The 23,521-nt window shown below is 39.7% G+C and overlaps 1 protein-coding gene and 1 non-coding gene across 2 annotated transcripts in view; one reads left to right on the forward strand and one right to left on the reverse strand.

Moving 5' to 3' along the window:
- LOC121381461 (calcitonin gene-related peptide type 1 receptor-like) overlaps positions 1 to 23,521 on the forward strand; it is a 74,432-nt gene that overhangs the window by 10,573 nt on the left and 40,338 nt on the right. The window lies entirely within an intron of this gene.
- Trnam-cau lies at positions 11,951 to 12,044 on the reverse strand. The gene is made up of 2 exons: positions 12,008 to 12,044; positions 11,951 to 11,986 (listed from the first exon to the last, which is right to left on the reverse strand). It is a non-coding gene; the product is annotated as a tRNA-Met (tRNA).

Genomic DNA, 23,521 nt, shown 5'->3' on the forward strand with positions numbered 1-23,521 from the left:
ATCGAGCGGACTTGCAGTGATCACTGCCATGGTGTAAGTGTCAGCTGATATAGTCCAGGTGGATTGATGTTAAAACTTTAAACCTCCAGACAGTTTACTAATCGAATTTACCACGCAGGGCTTGACAGTGTCATTGTTAGGGGCGTGACGTAGCCCAGTGGTAAAACGCTCGCTCGATGCGCGGTCGGTCTGGGATCGATCCCCGTCGGTGGGCCGACTGGGCTATTTCTCGTTCCAGCCAGTGCACCACAACTGGTATATCAAAGGCAGTGGTATTTACTACCCTGTCTGTGGGATGGTGCATATAAAAGATCCCTTGCTGCTAATCGAAAAGAGTAGTCCATGAAGTGGCGACAGCGAGTTTCTTCTCTCAATATCTGTGTGGTCTTTAACCATATGTCTGACGCCATATAACCGTAACTAAAATGTGTTGAGCACGTCGTTAAATAAATCATTCCTTTCTTTTTTGTGTTATTGTTAATGGCAGTCAACATATGAATCGGTTGGTTTGTATATTGTAACAAAACAATCATAGCTATGAAATATTTATTAATTAAAAAAACAGTAGTCTTTTAAAACGAAGGACAGTAGACTGCAAGACGTCAGTCAGTCAGCGTCACCTCAGTGGATCCATTCAACCGATTGGATTTTCTCGTTCCAATCATTGCACGACAACTGGTCAAAGGTCGTGGTATATGCTTTCTTGTCTGTGGGAAAGTGCATATAAAAGATCACTTGCTGGATTAGACAAAATGTAGCGGGTTTCCTCTGATGACTGCGAGTCAGAATTACCAAATGTTTGACATCCAATAGCCAATGATTAATTAATCAATGTGCTCTAGTAGTGTCATTAAATAAACAAACTAACAAACTAATTAGTCAGTCAGCATGTCAACAAACACAAGTTAAAGTTTGTTTTCCTTAACGACACCACTAAAGTAATTAAACATCAGCTATTGGATTTTAAACATTTGGTTATTTTGACTCGTAGTCTTCAGAGGAAACCCGCTACATTTTGTCTAATGCAGCAAGGGATCTTTTATATGCACTTTCTCACAGACAAGACAGTACACACCACGGCCTTTGATACACCAGAGAATGTGTCCACAGAGGGGTTTCGATCCTACGACACAAGCACCTCAGAGGAGCGCTTTACCGACAGAGCTATATTTTGCCCTGTCGATAATCAAAACAGTGTAACTTGATTTGCTTTGTGTTTGTGGGTGTTTTTTTTATACATGTGCATTTTTTTGGAAACTATCATTGTTTTCTCTAACAAACATTGACAATAAAGAAGCTTCACAACATAACAGTAATAGATACATTTACATTGAATTTCCTCAACGCAGAACGTTCATTCAGTCAATTATCAATCGATCATCGACCGGTTGATGCAATATATAAGAATCGATTACAGACGTTTCATTCGATTCCCTCCAGTGCTTTACTTGTATCGACGTTACCTCACAATACGTCATATCCAATAAGTGACTATTAACCGTGTTATTTCTGGACGGGTGTAGAACAAGCATTCGTATTGTTTACTTTGAAAAGCGGCACGACATGGACCGTAGAGTCCCAACTGAGTGACACTCCTATAGCTTCATCTGACAGAACACGAAATGTTGGCGAAGAAAATCATTGAGAATGTTAGAGAAAGCAATTATCCAATGACCTATAAACATCTTCTGTTACAGGCACTTGACGTGCTGGCAGCGGACCCAAACAAACAGACACATTAATAGAAATCTCTTTAGACAATAATTTCACAAAGACTTTTCCAGACAGAAAAACAAGAAATGAGGGACGGAGGGGGCATTTGAAAATAAATTCAAAAGTGTTTTTTTCTTAATTTGCAGACATACGTACGTGAATTTATTATTGTTATATATTATCTTTAGGATAAGCGCTTGACGTAAATAGCATATTCGGAAAATTAACTTTGTAACTTATCCATGATTTAGAGGGACATACCCCAGTTTTTAAACACCAAGGCATTGTGTTTACCTAGACCCTAGTTTCAACACGTAAAAATGGACACTAAGTTTGGTTAATTTACAAACCTGTAACAAATTAGGATACAACAGAGTGGAACAATAGTCTGTGACTTTGAAATACCCTTAAAAATAGACTGAAACGAGATTACATAACTGTTACTTCTCAGACGCACGTGCGTTTTTAAAAAATATGAAAAATGCATTTTGTGGTATGAGAAACACCAGGATGACCAGAAACACTTCGGTTATTCGAAAATGGATAAACTAAACAGTAAAATATTAGTAATGTTTGATTTCAGCCAGGGTGTTTAAAAACTAGCGACACACAGTGAAGGCTAGTACACGCAACTGACATTATACATGTATCGGAAAATGGCCATATGCAATATACCAGTTGTTATCACGTTAACGGACATTACCAACACATTAACTACCGTAGTTATTTATATCTGGCAGTCAGTAAACCCGTTCCCATGCTTTATTTAGACGACCTGAATTGAGCGCTATTCATTTAAGATTTGTTAGGTTTTCGTTTGATATTGTAAAACCGATAGAGTTATTTTTTTAACAGCACCACTAGAGTCCATTGATTTATTAATCATAGGCTATTGGTTGTCAAACATTTGATAATTCTGACATATAGTCTTAGAGGAAAGCCACTACATTTTCCCATTAGCAGCAAGGGATCTTTTTGTAACTTTACCACAGGCAGGACAGCACATACCGTGGTATTTGATACACCAGTCGTGGAACAGTGATTTCGATGGGAGGAAACCACAAATGGAGTATGGGTCCACCGATCATGTGACACAATCACCTGAGGCGATCGCTGTATCGATTGAGCTAAATTCCGCCCACCGAAACAACCCTAAGTAATAATAAACTGGTCAACTGTGCATTACAATATTTCTTTTCTCGCTCCAGCCAGTGCACCACGACTAGTACACCAAAGGCCGTGGTATGTGCTATCCTGTCTATGGGATGGTGCATATAAAAGATCCCTTGCTACTAATCGAAAAGAGTAGCCAATGAAGTGGCGACAGCAGGTTTCCTCCCTCAATATTTGTGTGGTCCTTAACCATATGTCCGACGCCATATAACCGTAAATAAAATGTGTTGAGTGCGTCGTTAAATAAACCATTTTCTTCCTTTACAATATTTCTTAAAAACATATCCGCATGTGAGTGTAACTATTATTTATTAAAGGGACACACCCTAGTTACGGCTAGTTGTTAACCATTACGACGTTGTTTTCCGCTATTAAACCCATTTTTTCACAAATAAAATTGCACTTTACTTACCGTTTATTATTTAGAATATACATTTCCATTCACCAGAAGTGTTTTTTGGTAGTCCTGGTAATCCTGGTGTTTGTAATACCATAAAATGCATTTTTCCTATTTCTGAAAAACGGGCGCACGTTTGAGAAAAAACCGTTGAGCAGACAAGGTCTAATCTATTTTTAGACGGGATATTTCCATTTCAATGTCACAGACGTTGGTATACCACGTGACCGTTATCATTTTGGTTCGGTTTGTCCTACGATATCTGGAGAGGGGATACAACCAGGACAGAACAGTTGGAACATGTCCAGGAGAGGTGAAAAGAACGCACCCCAAGTCTGTGAAATTTGTCGTGACGTAGGCATTGTTGTGCTTCGAGCGACATCTACCGGTGGCATCAGAATACAAACTTTCAAAATTATTTCAAGCAATTGGGACATGGGGATTCCCATGGTATTTATCGATATAAAACCTGCTTTTTCACTCCATTTGATAAAAACGTGATCTAAGTGTGTTACAGGTTTGTAGATTAACCAAATTATAATTTATTTTCGCTGGATGGAACTAGGGTGTGCGGCTTTAAGATTCATCCTATTGGAAAACGTTAACAATTTTTAAATAAATAAAATATTTAGTAGTGTTCATATTTACATAGTGTTTACTTCGTAGTATTGGTCCTAACACACTTATCACGAGGCAATCGGTCGAAATGACAGATGTGTTTAAGAAGGTGTGGTAAATTAAAGCAATCTACTGGCCTGCCCTGGTTGCTGTCGTTAAATTCTACTTGTGATGATTTATCGGCGGTTTAGTCTAGACCGTGTCCACGAAGTTGTAATACAGAATAATAACATTTCACCATTTTAAAAATAACAGTTATTTCACAAGCCAGAACAAATTTAACGTAAGGCCACTGTGCCGACTTCTCTCTTACAAAGTTGTAATTCACAATAAGAATATTACACCAATTTAAAAACAACCTTTGTTTCACGTACCAGAACAAGTTTAAAGTAAAGTTTGTTTTGTTTAATGACACCACTGGAGCACATTGATGAATAATCGGTTATTGGATGTCAAACATTTGGTAATTTTCATGGGCTACTCTTTTCGATTAGCAGCAAGGGATCTTTTATATGCACCATCCCTTAGGCAGGATAGCACATACCACGGCCTTTGATACGTTTTACAATAGCAGAAAACTGAGAACAGTGTCTCTAAAGGGACATACCCTAGTTTCAGCCCGTGAAAAGTAACACTAAGTTTGGTTAATCTACAAACCTGTAACACATTTGGATAAAGTTACAAATGAGTGAAACATGAGTCTCTGACTTTGAAATGGTGAAATACCCTCTAAAAAAAGACTAAAACTCGACTCCTTAAGTGTTACTTCTCAGACGCACGTGCGTTTTTAAAAATATGAGAAATGCATTTTGTGATATTAAAAACACCAGGATGACCAATAACACTTTGAATGTACGGAGTTGATAATCTAAACAATAAAATCTAAGTAAAGTATGATTTAAGTTATCAAAAACGGTTATAATAGTCAAAAATATGCGTTAGTGTTTAAAAACTAGGGTATGTCCCTTTAATATGAAATCTGCTGTTTGTACACGGACACAAAGTCGGGTAGATATCTAACGAACCTAACTACACCGCGTATTTCCCCGAGTCAGCTACAGTAATCTCTTAACAAATCCCCTGTGGCAGCGCGTTCAACATTTGTTTGTGATTGTACAACCGTATCTGACGATGATTACTTTCACGGCTTGTCACACTACACAGGGAGGACCACAGCAACGCATACGACTGGCGTGAGAGTGTGTGTGTGTGTGTGTGTGTGTGTGTGTGTGTGTGTGTGTGTAGACCATTGGCGGATCCAGAGGGATGTCACAGAGATTCGTGACCCCTCCCCATCCGATGAAAGTACCCTTTTTAATTACATGTACTTTGTTTTTGTAAATTCATCATCCACGGTATACAGGGTGTATACTACCAAATCAAATCCCCAAGACGACAACTCCTACCTGCAGCGTATCAATCGACATAAACGCCATGGATATAAATACTACCACCCCTCAACCTTAAAGTGAATCAGAAAAAATGGGGGGTCAAGATGCTCATTTCTGAGATAACGGGTAGCGTCTATGATTGCCCTAGTTCCGCACAAAATTCGAGTACTTTTTTAGTACCCTATTTATGTTTCAAGCACAAGGCTACTTGACACAGTGATACTAGATGAAATAAAATTGCTTAAATGTTTTGCCAAGATGAAACTAATTATTTTTTTTACAACTCACTCACATTTATCACCAATCACAGGACTTCTCCATCAAAAGTGTCGTGCACCTCCAACCAGCCGGAAGGTATTTGGTTTAGTACTACGTACAACAATAAATTGCCATGCTACAACGAGTCTCTGAGCGTCTTTATTTTAAAGTGTTTTCAGGGAGCATGCCCCTGAACCTCCTGGCAGATCTCGTTCCGTTTGGAATCTCGGTTAATTTCCCTTCGACCAACTCAAATTGCCATTTTTAGAAGAAGAAAAAAATTGACCCCCCCCCCCCCCCACACACACACCTTTATAAAATCCTGGATCCGCCTCTGAGAAGAGAGGACAGGTTGAGGTATTCGGTCTTGGAGGCCACGTTTCAGAGATATGAACGGGTAATTATATCTACTGTGATAATCTACGCCTTGGTGGTTGTACAGAACTGGTAATGGATCACTTGTCAGCACTTGGTCAACTCGTGAAACCGAATTTCCAAATTGACAGCCCATGAGCAACCTCGTGTCACTGACGTAAATGGTTCTTTAATATTAACTATGTCTTACTTGTCAAGATGTTGACAACTCGCACATAATGGAATAGAAGGAAGAGGCCTTAAAAAAAAAAATCCACTTTCTCACATAACCCGAAAGTGAATTACAAACACCACGACATTTGATATTCCATTTAATTTAACTTGGGCTATTTCTTGTTCCAGCCAGTGCACCACGACTGGTATATCAAAGACCGAGGTATCTGCTGTCCTATCTGTGGGATGGCGCATATAAAAGATCAATTGCAACTACTGAAAACAACCGAGCTACTCTCGAACCATTAACGAGCTACACTCGATTCCTAAACCTACACTAGCTCAAACATTTACCTTTCGACCGACCGCTCAAAATTGCGCCAAAATTAATCAACAAAACTGCGCACCTTTTTCTCTTTGGTTTAAATCGCTCCACTCAAAATTCCATAGCACCACCACCCCCATCCGCCTGCTACCGATTCAATCGGACTGCTGGTGCTCCCTTGCACCGGCCAGTGCAGGCGGTCCCTCCTCCTCCCCCCCACCTTTCCTGTCTTGGACAGAAAAGCCGGCCAAGGCCGGCTCTTGTGCCCACGACAGGCGTGCGCTACAACAGCTTGCTCTGAATGTGCACGTAAAACCCTTTGACCTTGACCTTGACTGAAAACAATGTAGCATGTTTCCTCCCTAAGACTAAGTATTAATTACAAAATGTTTGACATCCAATAGCCGATGATTAATAAATGAATGTGCTCAAGTGTTGTTGTTAAACAAAACAAACTTCTTCCTTTCCACTGATTCGTTAAAACTGACTCTGGGTAGGAGAGGGTACCGAGATGCGAACGCAGCACGTACCAGCCTTAAAGTTGATTGCCTAACCATTACGTCATCAATGCCGGTAAAGGTGACCTACCATAGTGACAAGGGGCATAACCCAGTGAATTTACTATAGGTGTATATTCTACATCTTACTGCATTAAAACAGGTAGCGGAACCTCTTACAATAACCCAGTGAATTTACTATAGGTGTATATTCTACAGCCTATTGCATTAAAAACAGGTAGCGCAACCTCTTACAATAACCCAGTAAATTTACTATAGGTGTATATTCTACAGCCTATTGCATTAAAACAGGTAGCGGAACCTCTTACAATAACCCAGTGAATTTACTATAGGTGTATATTCTACAGCCTATTGCGTTAAAAACAGGTAGCGCAACCTCTTACGATAACCCATTGAATTTACTATAGGTGTGTATATTCTATAGCCTATTGCATGGAAACAGGTAGCGCAAGCTCTTACAATAACCCAGTGAATTTACTATAGGTGTGTATATTCTACAGCCTATTGCATTAAAACAGGTAGCGGAACCTCTTACAATAACCCAGTGAATTTACTATAGGTGTATATTCTACAGCCTATTGCGTTAAAAACAGGTAGCGCAACCTCTTACGATAACCCATTGAATTTACTATAGGTGTGTATATTCTATAGCCTATTGCATGGAAACAGGTAGCGCAAGCTCTTACAATAACCCAGTGAATTTACTATAGGTGTGTATATTCTACAGCCTATTGCATTAAAACAGGTAGCGCAACCTCCTACAATAACCCAGTGAATTTACTATAGGTGTATATTCTATAGCCTATTGCATTAAAAACAGGTAGCGCAACCTCTTACAATAACCCAGTGAATTTACTATAGGTGTATATTCTACAGCCTATTGCATTAAAAACAGGTAGCGCAACCTCTTACGATAACCCAGTGAATTTACTATAGGTGTGTATATTCTATAGCCTATTGCATTAAAAACAGGTAGCGGAACCTCTTACAATAACCCAGTGAATTTACTATAGGTGTATATTCTACAGCCTATTGCATTAAAAACAGGTAGCGGAACCTCTTACAATAACCCAGTGAATTTACTATAGGTGTATATTCTACAGCCTATTGCATTAAAAACAGGTAGCGCAACCTCTTACGATAACCCAGTGAATTTACTATAGGTGCATATTCTACAGCCTATTGCATTAAAAGAGGTATCGTAACCTCTTACAATAACCCAGTGAATTTACTATAGGAATGTCCCTTTAAAACCAGGTAGTGTAACCTCTTACGATAACCCAGTGAATGTACTGTAAAGAACACTATTCTACAGCTCATTACATCACAAACTGATAGCGTCACTACTGAGGATAACCCAGTGAATTTACTGTAAAGAACACTGTTCTACAGCTCATTACATCACAAACGGATAGCGTCACTACTGAGGACAACCCAGTGAATGTACTGTAAAGAACACTGTTCTACAGCTCATTACATCACAAACTGATAGCGTCACTACTGAGGACAACCCAGTGAATGTACTGTAAAGAACGCTGTTCTACAGCTCATTACATCACAAACTGATAGCGTCACTACTGAGGACAACCCAGTGAATGTACTGTAAAGAACGCTGTTCTACAGCTCATTACATCACAAACTGATAGCGTCACTACTGAGGATAACCCAGTGAATTTACTGAAGAAAAAAAAAATGTTGTTCGGCTCATTGCATTACAGATAACGTAACCTCTGAGGTCAACCAGAGCTTTTACTGAAAATAATAATAGCCTACAGCTTACAGCATAAACGACAGGTAGTCAAACCACTGCGTGAAATCCCATTATTTTGAAATGAACGTAAAGAAATGTCCTCATGACGCCATGCGTCAAATTAAACCAATATCATCCTCTTTCTTTCTGACATGATCTCGTGTTACGTAACGTTCATGAGACGCTGTCGTAAAACGCCTTCTGGAAATGACGGCTCATAACACACGGAGTGGGCGATTACGGATCATTTCACTCATCACAGCTTCTTAAAGTATTACACACATTAAAAACAACCCTCGTCTGTCTAATGTGGAGTCGCCCAGTCTGGACACGACTCTAGAGATCGGCATATTACTTCAACACATTTTGACATTCCCTACAGATGTTATTCAACTGGCTATCGTTGCTAGAGTAGGGGCTAATACACCTGAGATGTCAGGGTGTGTCCGCAATATTCGTCGATTTCTAGAGATCGCAAATATTATTCAAGAGAGCTTGTGCACAATCATTTCGTTGTTTATGCAATAACATATGTTTTGAATCAAATTACCTGCAACTGTTATTCACAGTTAATACACCTGAGGTATCAGGGAGTGTCCGCAATAGTCGTCGATTTTTAGACATCGCAAATATTATTCAAGACGCAAATATTATTCATGAGAGTTTGTGCCCAATCTTTTAGTTGTTTATGCAATAACATATGTTTTCAATCAAATTACCTGCAGCTGTTATTCAGCTGGCTATCAAGGCTAAGGTGGGGTTAATACACCTTAGATGTCAGGGAGTGTCCGCAATATTCGTTGATTTCCATCAAATATAGTCTTAATACACGTAGCCTTTAAAGCAAGACTTTAGTCGGTTTAGACTGCATGAAAGTCAAGATGGTAAACGTTGTGCCAAAATAGCCAAACCCAAATGAAGTACAAACATGCTGACCTCAAAACAACTGACATATTAAGCTTTAAAGAAAGAAGTGTTTTATTTAACGACGCACTCTACACATTTTATTTACGGTTATATGGCGTCAGACATATGGTTAAGGACCACGTAGATTTTGAGAGGAAACCCGCTGTCGCCACTACATGGGCTACTCTTCCAATTGGCAGCAAGGGATCTTTTATTTGCGCTTCCCACAGGCAGGATAGCACAAACCATGGCCTTTGTTGAACCATTTATGGATCACTGGTCGGTGCAAGTGGTTTACACCTACCCATTGAGCCTTGCGGAGCACTCACTCAGGGTTTGGAGTCGGTATCTGGATTAAAAATCCCATGCCTCGACTGGGATCCGAACCCAGTACCTACCAGCCTGTAGACCGATGGCCTGCCACGACGCCACCGAGGCCGGTGCTATTAAGGTTTAATTTGATTGTAATAACTTGAAATGCATTTCTCAATATTCACAACTCTTCAGCAGCCATTACAGAGTTCGACAAATCCGCTAGCCTGACGCCCGGGGCTAGTGCTTTTTTAACACAGGGCTAGTGACAAATGCAAAACCAGTAGCCCGATGGGATAGTGGCTTTCAACCCCCCCCCAACCCCCCCCCCCCCCCAAAAAAAAAAAAACCCAAAAGAAAAACCCAAACCAAACCTACCGCTAGCTCACAATGTTTTCCTCCAGTAACGTACGTTTGATAAATGTTATTCTGACATTGGTCATCGCATAATGTCAACAAATCAATAAGTATAATATTAATATTAAAATAGTAGAATTTACAAACTCACTAGCCCTGTGGCTAGTGAGTTTTAAAAAAATGTGTCATACCCTGCCATTACTGCGTTCAAAGAACCTCGCTCATTAACGCATTATATTGTCCGTTTTCCCCGTAATAGATCTTCCTTTAAAGGGCGAGGTACCTGGAATTCATGTCGAGTTACAATGTTTTAAAAATAGGTCATCGTCGGATGTTTAATTCTTCTTATTTGTATGTAGGTTATTTGCATATCAGTGCGCTTTAGGACACTAGTTGTGAACACTCAGTATGTCGTGGTTTGTTGACATAAAGTTTGTTTTGTTTATCGACACCACTAGAGAACATTGATACATTAATCATCGGCTATTGGATGTCAAATATTTGGTAATTTTGTCATATAGTCTTAGAGAGGAAACCTGCTACATGTTTCCATTCGTAGTTAGGGATATTTTATATGCACTATCCCACAGACAGGGTAACACATACCACAGCCTTTGACATACCAGTAGTTTGCAGATCAATGCGCTTTAGTGCACTAGTTCAGTAGGTCGTGTTCTGTTGACACGTGCCATAGTAGAAGATGAAGTTCAGTAGAATCTCAGATTCTACAAGAATAATATGGAATCAAAGTTTCCAGCAAAACAAAGAATCAGATTTTCATTATCTTCGGAAAAAAAATTGAGTGTTCGTTAGATTCTTCTTTTCATCAGAAGACAGCAAAAGTCACTTTTTATTGACATAATTTGAGAATCTACCAGATTTTAATTTCTACCACGATCACATTATGCACGGATTGTACAAGCACGTCACAAGTGTGATGCTTTCAGAATGAAAAAACCTAATGAAAGAAAAGAAAAGAAAAGAGGAAAAAATCCCAACAACAACAAAAAACAAACAAACAAGTAGAGTAAAGTTAAGAACACGCCAAGGAAATAAAACCCCAATGACGTCAATTTGGTGTTGAGGTGATACGGTTACAACTAATCGTTTTGCTTGTTTTCAATTGCAATGATTGTAAAACAAATTAACATAAGGTATATTTATCACAGATTAATTCGACCAGACATTTATTTTTAAGGTATAGGGCTTTTCGACAGTGACGCGTTTTGTCACCGTGACTTCGAATTAATACCAAACATGGCCGGAAGAGCACAGGCGTGGATAAAGAATTTTTTGCGTAGACAAATACTTAAATGGAAGTTGTATATTAGTGGTAAATGCACATTAAAATAAGCGGAATTTTTATTTTTTTTCATTAGTAACAAGGGATCTTTTATATGCACCGTCCCACAGATGGGATATCACATACCTTTGAGGTAACAGTCGTGGGCACATCTGGCGAGCGTGAAAAAAACAAATTAATATTTATTGAACGATACTACAGGACATATAAATTTCGGCTTTCTAACAGAATATGTTTATTTTGACGAGAGAGAGAGAGAGAGAGAGAGAGAGAGAGAGAGAGAGAGAGAGAGAGAGAGAGAGAGAGAGAGAGAGAGAGAGAGAGAGAGAGAGAGAGAGAGAGAGAGAGAGAGAGAGAGAGAGAGAGAGAGAGAGAGAGATGAAAAAAAAGATTAAAAATAATGCCCCGGGTGAGGATCGAACTCACGACCTTCAGATCGCTCTGTTTTACTGTGTGATTATGAGACTGACGCGCTACCTACTGCGCTACCGAGGCGATACACAAATCATCGTGTTTAGTTAAACACACTGTTGACGAGAGAGAGAGAGAGAGAGAGAGAGAGAGAGAGAGAGAGAGAGAGAGAGAGAGAGAGAGAGAGAGAGAGAGAGAGAGAGAGAGAGAGAGAGAGAGAGAGAGAGAGAGAGAGCGAGCGAGATGAAGAGAGAGAGAGAGAAAGGAAGGAAGGAAGGAAATATTTTATTTAACGAAGCATTCAACACATTTTATTTACGGTTATATGGCGTCGGACATATTATTAAGGACCACACAGATAATGTTTATTTTGACGAGAGAGAGAGAGAGAGAGAGAGAGAGAGAGAGAGAGAGAGAGAGAGAGAGAGAGAGAGAGGGGAAATACTTCATTTAACGAAGCATTCAACGCATTTTATTTAGGTTATATGGCGTCGGACATATGATTAAGGACCACACAGATATTTAGAGAGGAAACCCGCTGTCGCTACTTCATGGGCTACTCTTTTCGATTAGCAGCAAGGGATCTTTTATATGCACCATCCCACAGACAAATAACAAATACCACGGCCTTTGATATGCCAGTTGTGGTGCACTAGCTGCAATGAGAAACAGCCCAATGGGCCCACCGACGGGATCGATCCCACACCGACCGCGCATCAAGCGAGCGCTTTACCACTGGGCTACATCCGCACTAGAGAGAGAGAGCGCTTTACCACTGGGCTACATCCCGCACGAGAGAGAGAGAGAGAGAGAGAGAGAGAGAGAGAGAGAGAGAGAGAGAGAGAGAGAGAGAGAGAGAGAGAGAGAGAGAGAGAGAGAGAGAGAGTATCAGGTTATTGATATCGTGGTTATTTGGCGAGTTTTAGATAACGGTGTAACAGGCGAATTTAACACATTCTGTTATTTACCAAACAAACATTTTAGAACTAATACATGTACGTGTTACAATACTTCAACATACACTGTCATTTAAAACATTTAGAACTAATAAAAGTGTATCTTGTTATTTGCAAAATAAAAATTCATTTTAGAACAAACGTTACCATACTTCAACATACACTGTCATTTAAAATAATTAAAACTAATGAACGTTACACCAAAGAGGCGATACATCAAAAGTCGTGTTTAACTAAACACATTGTTGACTCCTGTCACGGGGATTCTATAATACCCGTAACTGAATAAAACACGATTATTCAAATATCTCTCCTAACTGTATATCTATTAGATCTCTCTGTAACGGGCAGTTATTTACCCGCGTGTGGCTCGTCTAGGTATGATCAGAGATACGATCTTATATAAAGTATATGTAATATAGCACGTTTAGTTCACTAGAAAACACAACAAAACACAATACACTTTGGAATCTGTATTAACCTACGCTGACAAATGTACTGCCGCAGTAGTTAATTAATAACAACAATAATAACAACCCAGAACTGATCACTTAATTAGTTAATCTCTAGGTGTCTAGTTTACACAATATGCTAAACACTTCACCGTGACACAACACCCACACGTGTGATAATTGAGAAACGCTAACACACACACGTGTGATAATGGAGAAACGCTTCCAGGGGAACTTAATTAATAAAGGAATTACAACACTATTCCTAACTGGTTAATTTTTAATTAACCCTAACTACTCATTCAATAACCTTGTAATACAGAATTAATACTGGTACCTACCACAATAAAGACAATAACCTACAGTTTACCTAGGTCTTCTAGGATGACTGGCTAAGCTTTATATTACCAAATACTCGTATAATGTTAGAACAAAAAGTCTACGAATTACTTCGTCAGATGACCGAAGACACTGTCTAAAGAATATTGGTATAATACAGTATTAAAATATTTAAAGTCACATCAATCACATCAAGGTTATACAACAGAGCAGAAATAATATATTTACCAAAGTCCAGACGGACAACGTTCCCCCGGGATACCTTCCTATGGTTCTCCTCGATATCTCTAAACCCTAGCTATTTATTCAAAACTCTCAGAGACAACGAATATCGCCTGGGGGTACAACGCGGTACCTCACCTATCATCTGATATTCCACCTCTCCCAGAGTCGCATTTTTCTCTTTGATCGCCAGACTTACTGACGCCTTGGTCGCCAAAATCACGGTCGTCGAAACCGCACTCGCAGAGGTATTACGTAACTACTGGCCACATGGCCTCCGCAACTGGTGGGGTGTGTAATAGACGACCGTCGCGCAAAGGTATGACGTAACAAGTTGCCCACTTGGCTAAGTGCATTTGGAACTGCCCACGGCCTTCTAAAACAATTAATATCGCCACAGGCGAAAACAGAATTAAGAGCATGTACCGTCACAACGAGAGAGAGAGAGAGAGAGAGAGAGAGAGAGAGAGAGAGAGAGAGAGAGAGAGAGAGAGAGAGAGAGAGAGAGAGAGAGAGAGAGAGAGAGAGAGAGAGAGAGAGAGAGAGAGAGAGAGAGAGAGAGAGAGAGTTTTTTTTTAATCATTGGCTTTCGCAAGAAATAGAAAAAGAGTCCACTTGGTTCATATTCGAACCCCTCCAGGTCCAGATCACGCTACGCCCCTGTTTTGGGTGTCAAACATTTGGTAATTCTGACACATACGTGACATAACTATTAGAGAGAACCCGATACATTGTTTTCATTAGCAGTTAGGGATCTTTAATATACACTTTCCCACAGACATGACAGTACATACATGTATCACGACTGTTGATATAAGAACCCACCGAGGGGATTCGATCCTGCGACCAAAGCATCTCAGTCGAGCGCTCTACCGATAGTTATATCCCCGTTCGACTAGCTTATGTCGCTATTTTGCGGCTATGTACGGCACTTTCCTTCAGAATAAACTTTAACTTTGTAGGTAGATAACTAGTTCAACGTGTCCATATACCACTAGGGTTTCGAACACGCCCATCCCGAGTCCGACCTTCGATATGATCGGGGGCCTGACTCGGGACAGTAATGTTAACTTTGTAGGTACTATCAAATCAAATCCCATAGACGACAATAGTAACATTCGTGGCTAAAACGCCTACCTGCAGCGTATCTATCGACATATACACCGCGGATATAAATACTACTACCCCTCACCCTTAAAGTGAATCAGAAAAAATTTGGGGTCAAGCTGGTAATTTCTGAGATAACGGGTAGCGTGTATGACTACCCCAGTTCCGCACAAAATTCGAGTACTTTTTTAACAGGTACCCTATACATGTTTAAAGCACAATGCTACTTGACACAGAGGTACTAGATGAAATAAAATTGGATACTTCTTTTTCCCCAAATCAAACTATTTTTTTTTACAACCAACACATTTATCACCAATGACAGGACTTTTGGTTTTCACTTCTCTATGAAAAGTTCGCTGCACCTCGGACTTTGACCCAGCCGGAAGTTATTTGGTTTAGTACTACCTCTAATCATTTCTTGGGATTGTATAAAGTTCAGAACTCTTGTACTGTGATTCCATTTTGAATGTCATCTTGGTTTTGTAATTTTAATGACACTACTAACAAATTCGATAGCATCACATGTTGCAGTTTATCACTCTTGGCTGGCTTTACTTTCATTCCAGGACTGCGTTTAGTGACAGCGAGTGACGCTAACGTTCGCGAACAATTCCTATTTGATCGGTTTCCGATGTCATTATACGATTTAACGTGAAACACACAAAAAAGCCAGTCTAGCCCATAAATATAAGACAAATCATATAAAAAGACCCGAATTTCTTACGACCCGAAAAAAGGGAGAAAGTATTGACATATAAAACCACTTAATAGATTTTAAAAATTCTATAGATATAAGAGGTGAAAAGACCTAAATTTCTTTAGCAGAAAAAACCCTACAAGATCACTTCACAGCTGGATGTCCAATCTCGAAATCACGCTCGCTATATTATGGTTTCAAATAAAAGGAAATACGCGAACTGGGAGAGCTTTGAGATGTTGGTCGAGTTCTGTAGTCGCTAAAATAGAGTGTATCTATTACGGCGTGCCATTATGGCCACGAATCTGCCCGAGAACACCGAGTGGCTGGCGCACAAAATCGAAACCTCACGAATCGTCTCCGAGTTGACAAAAAAAAGAGTATGTTCTGTACTCGGACGTAAATGGAATATTACGGTACAAAACGCTTCCTGTTCATTTCCCGAGGTTCCAGCACGCAGCTCCAGACACGCAAGTGGCATTAAAAGAGAATTGTCGAAGTAAGAGAAACGTCTGAAATGTTTGTTCTTTGAAACCGCACGCACGTTGAGTCGAGAGAAAGTGAATATGACTGATCCCCTGTTGGTGTGTCGATAGAAGTAGTCTAAATGGCGGCACTGCGGGTTTACTCTCATTCTTTTTACCGACCAAAAGTTGACATCATCATATGTTAGGCACCAAAATAGCCGTAATTTAGAAATGCACCGAGGTCTCGTTAAACAAATACGCCTCTTCTATCGTTTCAGCCCAGAAGTCAAGTTTGAGCCGTCAGTCTAAGATTCTAAAACGTTTGTAAGAATGAATTCTAGGAGTGAAAGTTTTTTTTAATTCGTTTTGATTAAGAACACCACTAGAGCACATTGATTTATTGATAATCGGCTTTTGGATGTGAAACATTTGGTAATTCTGACAGTCTTAGAGAGGAAACCCGCTACATTTATTTTCATTATAAGCACCATACCATGGCCTGTGATATACCACGACACAGAGAGAGAGAGAGAGAGAGAGAGAGAGAGAGAGAGAGAGAGAGAGAGAGAGAGAGAGGGGGGTGGGGGGGGGGGGAGAAAAATGAAATGAAAAAAAAGATAAAAAAATAATGCCCCGGGTGAGGATCGCTCTGTTTTATTGTGTGATTATGAGACTGACGCGCTACCTACTGCGCTACCGAGGCGATACATCAACAGCCGTGTTTTGTTAAACACACTGTTGACGGGAGAGAGAGAGAGAGAGAGAGAGAGAGAGAGAGAGAGAGAGAGAGAGAGAGAGAGAGAGAGAGAGAGAGAGAGAGAGAGAGACACACACACAATTAATATCGTGAGTGTATTGTGAGTAGTTTGATGGACGGACGTACACGGTGAAAAGGCTTCTGACCAGCTCATTATGCCTGAACATATCCTTAGGTTTGTTTCCCAAAATGCGAAGATTAGCAGTTGACCAGCGTTGAACCCCACCCCGTCTGAAACGTTATTGGGTTTTTTCTTCAAGTGGTGAGAAAATAAAGTGTTTCTGGGCGCGATGATGCATTTACCAATATAGTTTCTGGCGTAACGTGACTGTGAGATTTTTGCCAGTTGCTGTATATTAGATTTCAATATCACGTCACAACGGAAACACACACGTTTATTCAGCGCCTAGCTCTGTTTGTATTTTGCATCATTAAACTATTTATTCTCTAAAGTCAATATATCGACTTTAAATTGCTTAAAAGAAGTTTCATTGTCGCTAGATAGACATCGTCTCGGCTTCCGTAAGTAAATAGAGATTAACCGCAGACGTCTTATTCTTCACCCGTCTGTTTGATATCGAAATGCTGAATTATCCATTCAAATGCAGCTCGGGGCTCGCCTGTCAAACACAGATATTCCACAATCGATTGACAATCAAGGGTGAAAATCCAGAATCAGTCTGAGCTGCGGAACACAACATCCCCCCCCCCCCCCCACCACCCGTTGAGGTTAAAACAATTTCGCGTTACGCTCCTGCAGTGCCAAGAAAGTAATCTGAATTATAATATAGGACGATAAGTAAAACTGAAAAAAAGAGGACTAAACATTTGATGATAAATAGAAATTAAATATGAAATATCTTTTCCAGAAATGATTACTTAGCGAGGAAGCAGGGATTTAAAAAAAAAAAAAAAAATGTTTTATAGAAAACATTTTTTAAACATAACACTGTGTTTCTTTCCTCCCATTACCCATAAAAGGAAATGACCTCCATGCACTGAACAGTTCAATCCCCGGTGGAGTAGTGCCCAGCCAGTGGTGGGTTCTGAGTTCGCGTCTCAGTATATGCCTCACTCCAGAGTGAGGTTTAAACGGCCCAGTTTAACCACTACGCCAATCCTTATGGTTTGACGCGAGCACTTGCTCCCGCTCACGATTCCTAGTATAACACGATTTCTACGTGAGCGAAAAACTGCTCGCCTTATCATTCGCCGATATTGCTAATTTCTTTTTCTCAAAATTACTGTGAATTTGATACTAAGAGAAATTGTTTTCCTACATAATTTTAGGAGAACAGTTTATTGGTCTCCATCGATTTAAAGCCATAATCATTGTTACACAGAATTACCGGCCTCGGTGGCTCAGTTGTTAAGCCATCGGACTACAGGCTGGTAGGTACAACGTTCACAGCCCGGTACCGGCTCAAACCCAAAGCGAGTTCTTAAGGGCTCAATGGGTAGGTGTAAGGCCACTACACCCTCTTATTTCTCACTAACCACAAACCAACTAACAGCTAACCCACTGTCCTGGACAGACAGCCAAGATAGCCGAGGTGTGTGCCCAGGACAGCGTGTTTGAACCTTAACTGGATATAAGCATGAAAACAAGTTGAAATGAAGTGAAATACACCGAATTATTTCTCACAAACCGATAACAATAATCCCTGACAAAGTGATTGTTGTGGCATGTGCCTGGGACAGGATGCTTGAGTTTTAATTGGATGTAAGCACAAAACAATTACTATTAAAATGGAAACCTTATTTTTTTATATTTATTTACAAAGTCTGTATTTACACAGTCTGTATTTTTGGTGTGGGATTTGCGTGAAATACCATGAGTTGCGTATTCATAAATGTCATTTAGAGTACTGATGATACGGTTTGTTTATTTTGTTTAACGACACCACTGGAGCACATCTATTGGATATCAAACATTTGGTAATTCTGACACGTAGTCATCAGAGGACACCCGCTACATTTTTTCCTAATGCAGCAAGGGATATTTTATTTTCACTTTCCCACAGACAGGACAACGCATACCACAGCCTTTGATATACCAGTCGTGGTGCACTGGCTGGAACGAGGAATAGTCCAATGGGTCCACGGACGGGGATCGATTCTAGACCGACCGCGCATCAGGCGAACGTTTTACCAATAGGCTACGTCCCGCCCCGATGATACAGAGCTGAGTGAAATAGAGTACAGTGCAGTGCAGTTCAGTTCAGTTCAGTGCAGTGCAGTGCAGTGCAGTGCAGTTCAGTTCAGTTCAGTTCAGTGCAGTGCAGTGCAGTGCAGTGCAGTGCAGTGCAGTGCAGTTCAGTTCAGTTCAGTTCAGTACAGTTTTAGCTTTATGCCTTCTGGCTCACTGGCATAGATTCATTCAATAACATTTGACAAGTGGCGCATATTTGTAGGATGGACATGCAATTAAATATGTTGAGAACGTTCGTACTAAATTGAAGTTCGTATAATAAAACGTATCGGCTTATCTAATTTATGGAAACTAATCAAATACATGTATATTTTATGATGTTTTAAAAAGATGCAGGGGGTATTCAAACACAAAATCAAATTAACACCAAATACCCAGGGAGTTCTTTAAGTGCAGTGTTTTAAAATTAACGCGAATCTGTGTTTTTGAGAACAAAGTACTGGCAGGAATAAGTAGGTCATAAATAATATACGTTTATCATGGTTTCGTAACTTTAATATCCGTCTATAGGTTATTGTATATCAACAGTCGACTTTATTGCGAATCCACTTAAAACATTCATGTATTTCGTGTATTTCGTGCAATAGTGCAGTCAAACGAATTTAAGGACACAACGAATATAATACATGTATACATATAATACATATTTATATTTCAACCTTTTCGATTGACAAATTTAAATGAAATGTGGTCTTTTTTGTTGTTGTTCTTTTCCCTTTTTTTTTTTAAATAGCCAAACAACGAAAATTAAAGACCGCTTTGCCTATTCCTGAAATCTATTTATCAATGATCTTGTGGTTCTTCTGGAGTAGTAAAGGCCATTTCTGATTATTAAGCCAACGAAGCTGATAGAAACTGTGTTCGCATCCCGTTACCAGCTCCTAACCAGGACAACTTTTAACAAGTCAACTAACATTTTTACTCCGGTCACATAAGCTAATTTACCCCTACCCGACCTCCTAGTTGCACCGCCACTGACCATACCCTGTGTTTGACCCTGGGAGTGTGACTTGTGGTTTTCTTGTTGAACACACTCGTGTCTCGTTCTTACTCAGTCCAACACAGAAATAACGGAGTTAGCGGCGTAGTTATAGGACAATTCTCCGATCGCCCGCTGTTCTCATCAGGGAATTCCGTGTGAAAGATTGATTTCTCGTGCAATTTCAACATGTGTTACAACTATTATTTCATAAATAAATATATGTTATTAGTTTCCTCCCGTTTATCTCTATGTCCGTGTGTCCCATATATAGTTTTCTGGACTTCTATTTTTTTCGCAGTGCATGAAGATATTGAGTTGAAATTTGGTGTACATGTATAGCTTTATTATGCAGATTTACAAATCAAGTTTGGCATTTACCCATTTTCTACAGAATTATGGCTCTTTTAATTTATATTATCATTTTTCAAATATAACTTCACGGGCGTAGACAGGTGCCAAAAAGATGCCACACGCACGCACACACAGACACGCACACAGATATATAATATATAGATATAGAAAGAAAGAAAGAAATGTTTTATTTAACGACGCATTCAACACATTTTATTTACGGTTATATGGCGTCAGACATATGGTTAAAGACCACACAGATTTTGAGAGGAAACCCGCTGTCGCCACTACATGGGCTATTCTTCCGATTAGCAGCAAGGGATCTTTTATTTGCACTTCCCACAGGCAGGATAGCACAAACCATGGCCTTTGTTGAACCAGTTATGGATCACTGGTCGGTGCAAGTGGTTTACACCTACCCATTGAGCTTTGCGGAGCACTCACTCAGGGTTTGGAGTTGGTATCTGGATTAAAAATCCCATGCCTCGACTGGGATCCGAACCCAGTACCTACCAGCCTGTAGACCGATGGCCTACCACGACGCAAAACGCGATATAAACCATTTTCTTTCTAGTTTTTAGTTAAAGCTATTATTGTATGCCAGTAAGGGCTAATCATAGACCCGCCTGATTTGCCGCAAAACGCGATTGATCCTTATGAAATTGTATTGGGTAAATCCCGGTTTATTTTATCAAAACGCGATATACGCCAATTAAAAAAATCACTTTTACTGAAAATGAAAAATGGATATATCGCGTTTTGCGCCTAAACTCTTCATATATATCTCGACTCGACGCACGATAGAGGCGTTAATCTTCCGTAAAATGCGAATGTTAACATGATAATTGCTTCTGACGTTTTACCCCATTATGTTGAGGACATGGCCCTTACGCACCCTACCTCCTAATTCAACAGTCCTGATAAACAAAGAAACAAACACACAAACAAAGAAACAAACAAGCAGTGAAACTAATCAGAGGCCCTTAAAGTTTGCGACAGTTATAATTTTATTATATATTAATTTTCATCCCATCCAAACCTCCCCCAAAGTTCCCTTGACATTCCGCCTCATGTCATTAGCCCCTCCCCCCTAAAGGGACACTGCTAATAAACAAATCAAACACTTACCTCCATCGATATATCCACTCGTCACTTGCACACAATATTGCAACAGGGCAGCTCAGTGGTTAGAACTTCGCGGTGGTCGTTGGGTAGGTAGTATTACATCCATGCACATATTACATGAAACTAAATATGATTATAAATGCCAAACAGCGATTCTGTACAGTGAAATGTACGTAGTTTCGCTCTGACATCCATGAGCATATTAAATCAAAGCATTGTTGACGTCACGCCAAAGGATTATTGACGTCATGACAAAGGAATTTTGTTGTCTTTATGGTAACGTTTCCGGCTATTTTCGTAACTTAACGGAAAATGCCAAAATACCATTCAATGTGTGTGGGTGAAGAAGGAAGGAAGGAAATGTTTTATTTAACGGCGCACTCAACACATTTACTTTACATTTTATTTACGGTTATATGGCGTCGAACATATGGCTAAGGACCACACAAATATTGAGAGAGGAAACCTGCTGTCGCCACTTCATGGGCTACTCTTTTTCGATTAGCAGCAAGGGATCTTTTATATGCGCCATCCCACGGCGTTTGATATACCAGTCGTGGTGCACTGGATGGAACCAGAAATAGTCCAGTGGGCCCACCGACGGGGATCGATCCTAAACCGACCGCGCATCAAGCGAACGCTTTACCACTGGACTACTCCCGCCCCGTGTGTGGGTGAAAGAAATGACAGGTATACATAGAATAAGACTACTATCGTGTTACAACAAGTTTACAAGATAGAGAGAAATCATAGATCTATCGTTTTACATAGGTGGGTGTTTTTTGTTTTTTTAATTTTAATTCTTTGCGCAAGGGTTATTACGCCCGAAGCCAGATGATGCATCTTACCGGGGCTCATTCAAATTTTAAGTGGGCATACTTAATTAAGAGGTCGTTCAATAATTACGTATTGCAAAATGTGACTTTTTTTTTTTTATACCTCTTCCTCCTTATAACATTTTATAACGTTAAAGGGACATTCCTGAGTTTGCTGCATTGTAAGATGTTTCCTTCTAATAAAATATTTCTACGATTAAACTTAGGCCTACATATTAAACATATTTTCTTGTTTAGAATATCAATGTCTGTATAGTCAGTGTGTTTCTGGTCGTCTTAATATTTATAAGAAGCCCAAACTGGATTTTCATACGTACGAAAAAAATTTGTTTTAGGAAATAAAATGAAATTTAACCTAGTACAAATATTAGAACGATCAGAAACACGTTTAATATACAGCCATTAATATACTATGCAGAAAAATATATTTGATATGTAATTATAATCGTTAAAAAGTCTCTACTAGTCGATAACATCATAAACATTGCAGCAAACTCAGGAATGTCCCTTTAATGCCTTTCAACTGTACAATTACATAAGTCTTACCACCACCACCACCCAAACACCCACCCCCACCCCCGAAAAAAACACCCCAACCCAACAACAACAACAAACAAACTCAACAAAAACTACCGTCCGATTTCTAATCGTATCTAAAATGTCGTCGACAACTAATGGCCGATATACACTTCGAATGGATAAGTTAAAGTGTGTTTGTTTAGCAACACTACTAGAACACATTGGTTTAACCATCATCGGTTGTTGGATGTCGAACACTAATAATTCTGATATATAATCTTATAGGAAACCCGCTACATTTCCCAGCATGCTCTCTAAAGACTAATTTAGATCCACCCCCACTGACCCCTACTGTGAACGATCGCTTCCTGAATCCAAAATGAAGGCAGCGTATTTCGTCTCTCAAATTCAGTAGGACCCTGCATATGTTTCAAGCATGGATACTAGTTCAAATTAATGTACAGGAATTTATTTGCCATATGAAATAACGCTATAAAACAAAACGTTCTGTTACATGTCTATGCAATGGCGTGAGC

The sequence above is a fragment of the Gigantopelta aegis genome, chromosome 9 (assembly GCF_016097555.1).
Source record: "Gigantopelta aegis isolate Gae_Host chromosome 9, Gae_host_genome, whole genome shotgun sequence".
Classification (NCBI taxonomy): Eukaryota; Metazoa; Mollusca; class Gastropoda; order Neomphalida; family Peltospiridae; genus Gigantopelta; species Gigantopelta aegis.